Source organism: Primulina eburnea, chromosome 5 (assembly GCF_022965805.1).
Source record: "Primulina eburnea isolate SZY01 chromosome 5, ASM2296580v1, whole genome shotgun sequence".
Taxonomy (NCBI): Eukaryota; Viridiplantae; Streptophyta; class Magnoliopsida; order Lamiales; family Gesneriaceae; genus Primulina; species Primulina eburnea.
In genome coordinates this window covers 27,192,290-27,197,633 of record NC_133105.1, presented here as the reverse complement: position 1 = coordinate 27,197,633, position 5,344 = coordinate 27,192,290, and positions in this window count along the sequence as shown.

Here is a 5,344-nt window from a genome sequence, read left to right as displayed (position 1 = left end):
CTGTTACAATCCCAATTCATATCCAAAAAATTCTGTATACAACACTCTCAGTACCCAGAATATTCCATATAAATGTCAACTGTTCGATTCAATCAATCATATGCTACGAATATATCAAAAGATCATAGATAAAACGAGCATAAAATCATCAGAACACTTCCGAGCACAGGATTTATCAACCCATGAATGGAACTGAAGTACTTTACAGATAAACATATAATCAGATGTGACTCTAACTTTCAGGCAATAAATCTTTCAACTGATATCTCAATCCTTTCAATTCGATCAATATCAGTTTATAAGAAATTCTAAAATGAAACCAATACCTGGAATCACATCAAGGCTAAAGTCATTCTCCCTGATACAGGACCAACCTGAAATCTCATCTGAAAGACTATAGCAAATTTCCTGCTACTAGTGAATCCATTAATGATAGGCTCATCTTCAGTCATCAACTGAATACATAAGGAATTACTCCATTCCTTTCGATAATCATCGAATCTTATATAATACGGATATCAAGGAATTCAAAATCAAGAATCCTTACCGTATATCATTCATTCTTTGGCCATTTCAGGTCCAAATCTTACCATTTCCTGGCAAGACTCTATAATAGCTCTGTACATGTTCGATATATCAATATCAATCACGCAGTCATCATCAGACAATACAAGTACAAGCTAATCTAATTCAATCTTATTCTTAATTTACTGCAGTATATAATATATCACAGAATTCACTGCTATCAATTCTTTTCCCCAAAAGGTATAAAGGTCAATACTTCAGTAATACAGACCCAACAGGTACAACATATATCAATGCAACTCAGTCAACGATAACCTCAAGAATGCATTCGTATATATCAATACATATGCAATAGAATTATAAAAAAATCAGTACCTGTCACTGTATCATCAAGTGTGTCATGGGTCTGTTTCTCGATCCCTCCCACCAGAGGATTCTGCTCCTTGAAATCGTCGGGGACCCCTCTGTGGACAAGCTTTAGCAAAATGTCCTTGCTGTTTACAGATATTGCACCTACCAGTTACTCCCCGGCATTGCTCCGTGAGGTGTCTGCCGCCACAAACTCTGCAATAGGTTCCAGTATAACTCGGACTAGAACCGCTAGAACTAGATGAACCACTCCCTAACTTCTTGAATGGTTTCTTTCGAGCTATCAGCAAATCCTGCTTTCCACTCGTGCTACCGCGATCAAATCGGAGAGGGGATTGCTGTGTCTGGGGTTGCTTCACAGTTACCAAGGTGCGTATTTCTGGATTCAAGCCCTTGATAAACTGATCAGCTACAGCTGTATCATTTCTAGGCCACTTGCAGACCAAACTTTAACAGGGTAAAGAAATGGGCCAAATATTCATCAATCTTCAATGGACCCTGCCTCAAATTTGCAAATTCTGCACTTTTGTCCTCTCGATATGATAGAGGTACAAACCTTTGATAAAATTCCACTTTAAAAAATTTCCACGTAATCGTGAAACCACGCTGTGCTATGGCTTCCCGGGTTATCAGCCACCAATTCCTAGCGACTTCCCGTAGTTGATTCCCAATCAATTTAATTCTGCACTCATCTGTGAATCCCAGAAATTCAAACAGCATTTCAATCTCCTCCAGCCAAGTCTCACAATCAGCTGGTGCCTCAACACCCCTCAAAATTGGTGGTTGAAACGACTGAAACCTTATCATCTGTGTTTCCATCAAAGTTTCAGACACATCCATCTGATCAGACGAAGTACTACCCCTTTCTGGAATCCTTCTAGGAGGAATATCTGATAATCACAGATGTTAGTAATAACAGGAGACAGATCCGTCTCAATCCCAATCCTGATCAGCTTACCTCTGATCAAGAATTGGTTCTGATCCAGTTTCAAATAATACATATTACCAAATCAACTCAGATATTCAGGTAACATGTAGCTTAATATCCAGTAAGAACATACTGAAATAATAGCATAAACAATGTAATTTCAACATTATATTCAATCATCTGCCATATAAATCTAGGCAGTAAAACATAATATCATGCTAGCATACACAATGTAATTCTACATTATAATCAATCACATGCTAGCAATCACATGCAAGGAAAGAAAACTCATTCTACCCCGCTCACTCTCCTCTATCTCAGTGCTAAGGAACCTACAGTTCAAGGACCTACAGCTCTGATACCACCTGTTGTGGGGACCCGGACGCTAATCCAGTTCTTAATCGTTATTGGGACTAATTAATCAAGTATAATAAACAGGGTCTAAATTTTTTTTTTTTAAAATGCAAAGCGGAAACGTAATGTAATTAAATTCAAATTACATATTAAACATAACATACAATTATTGTATAATCTACAATAATCCGGCTAGGTTCAACTACAAGTCAGTGCTGAATCCTAAGTTGCTTCAAAGCCCGGATCTCCACGCTATCTAGTCCAGCCTCGTTCTCTTCTTGACCCTGATCCTAGCCCACCTGTTGCCATGTACACATACAAACAAGACAACAGCCGGATATCTCCGGTGAGATATAAATATCCCAGTATAAATCATGTATACATGCCATCATATAAACAATATAAAAGCACATAACAGAAAATCATATCCCATATCAAAATCATGACATGAATCAATAACAAGAATAAGTCATATTCTAAACATGTACCCTAATCAGGAACATAATCAATATCAAGAATAACTCTATTCTAAACCGGTACCAATATCAGGAACAGCAAGGAATATGAACCATATTCAGGAACATAACATACATCAATACATATAAATCAATGTAATTGTCACTCAGACTCGTGACTTCACGTTTTAGACTAGACTCAGTCCTAGCCTAGGGATCCCGATGTCCAGATGTGGTATTCCTATATCGACCAATAGTAATAGAAAAGACTCCAGTTCTATCCACGTCGATATAACCAAACATCCAGTGTCCTGACCTATCCGTCATGGACTGTGGTCCTATCACCAATATCATGTCCTGTGACAAAGTGCAATGGGCCAGTGACGAGTCCTCACTATCCGGCCCTTCTGTCACAAGATGAAATGTCTACGACTAAGCATATCCGCTTATGACTCAAGACATACATTGTCTATAAATCCATAGACCAAAAATATCAATCGTATTCAATTGCAAATAACAATGCAATAAAATAAGTATGTGATTTAGGGAAACTCGAGTCAAACCTCACTCAAGTTGTGCAATCTCAACTCAACATTAATTTATACCTTTATCTTCTCGCTCAGAAGAAGAAGAAGTCCCGACTCTATCTCGGTCCATTCTCAATCTGGTAATAACAATACCGAACAGATATAATATCAATAAACAACTCAATTCAATACCTGTTCTGATCAATACTCAAATCAACACATAATCTGATCAATGTCAAGTCAAGACACAATCTAATCCATATCGACGATGTCACGATATAATCGAAATCACTACTGAATCTGATCAATATCAATCAACTGATGTTTCGACGGCATAACAATACTGTCTGGATAACCCCGTCATTCCCAACATCACAGATATAATACCAGAACTCATAATCAATATCGATATCAGTCATAATCTCAATAACCATACATATCTGATATGAATTCTCAGTCAAATCGACTTCAAAAATCATAACAATTTCATAAGCAGTCTGTTTCTCAATCTGACTTCGATTCTATGATGTCTAACATGACAAGAACATCATATATGAATCCTATTCAATTCTGACAATAGTCTAATTTCAAAACATGTCAAAAAGTAGAAAAACTTACGTCCAGTTGTAGCCTACGTTGATAGGAATACAGTACTGAAGTCGGATTCAAAATCAGACGGACGGATTGAAATAAAAAGGCGTAAGGATATAAAGCTTCCTCCTCGTTTCTTTTTCTGATTTCTAAGGAAGATTCGTGTGTGTATATATATATATATATATATATATATATATATATACACTCAACTTGCATGCATCAAGAAACGTGGCACATTTTCATATTTTTCGATCGGCGCTCGGGCGGTTAAACATTACCGCTCGAGCGCGGAATGTTCTGCCCGGATGCTTAGCCATTGGCGCTCGGGCGGTAACTTTCTACCGCTCGGGCGCCACATGTTCTGTCCCAAACCTATTCTTGTGGGACACTGGCGCTCGGGCGGTATTTTTCCACCGCTCGGGCGCCAGAGGTTCTGTCCAGAATCTTGGCTCGTAATGCACCGACGCCCGGCTTCACCTCTCATGTCTTATTTTCGTGTCCCGATTAATCCTTTCATAATCATATCAAATTATATATCAATAATTATAGATTACTAGGATTAAATTTTCGGGCATTACAGAAGCATAGATGAACAGCCGAGATTCTCTGCCCGCTCAATTCCCGAGTTAACTGTACACCTGCCCGAGAAAATCCAAGCCCTTGATTTTAGATGATCAGACGACTATCCTGATGCTCATGTTCCCTATAAATGCGAGGTATCAGTAGCACATTCTTACTTTCCTTTCTCCGAGCTGTTACTCTACCGAAATTCCGAGCAAATTCCCAACCAGCCAACATCGTAGCCGAGACCTTAAAGTCTGACCCCTTCTTCAGTAAGTTTATTCATTCTAACTTGGTATTTAGGCTTTAAGACGTCTTCTCCTGATGAGTCCAATATCCAAGAGCTATTAGACAACTTAGATGAGACCTTGTCCCCTACCGGTGAGTCCGAGCCCCCTAAATCTGAGCCAGGCCCCTCTGAGCCCTTAGAACTCGAGAGAGAGAGAGAGAGAGAGAGAGAGATGGGGGTGAGAGTCCCGAACCCATTCACCCTAAGACCTGGGCGGAGAAATCAAGAAGATTGAGGCAACTGAAAGCCGGTGAAGTCCGATTGAAGAAAGACCCTGGTATGAGGTCTTACCCTCCCACTTAGATCCCCACCTAGGGCCTTCTATTAGAGAGGGCTTGGGCATGCCCCGTAGGTATGAAGCATGTATCCCTGGTCGGACAGATCGAGCTCATCTTCCCCCTGAGGGTTTCCACACGTTCTACATTGACCAAGTGGAGATGGGCCTTAAGTTTCCCGTGCCCAAACTCATCCAAACCACGTGTAGCTATTTCCAAATTTGCCCGAGCCAACTTAGTTCGAGCCGTACCCTGTAATCAAAGAACTTTCTTGCCCAATCTCGGTGGGCAGTACTGCTTTCATTTCATAAACCATGTTGTAAGGTGTTTTTTTGTAGCAGTCTGGGCTGTGGTTCTGTAAGACCAGAGTACGGTCGGGAGCTCAATTGCTTAGCTTCCCTGAGTCTCCCCTAACCGAGCCTTCAGAGCATGTCCTATTGTCATGTTGGTGACCTCAACTTGTCCAT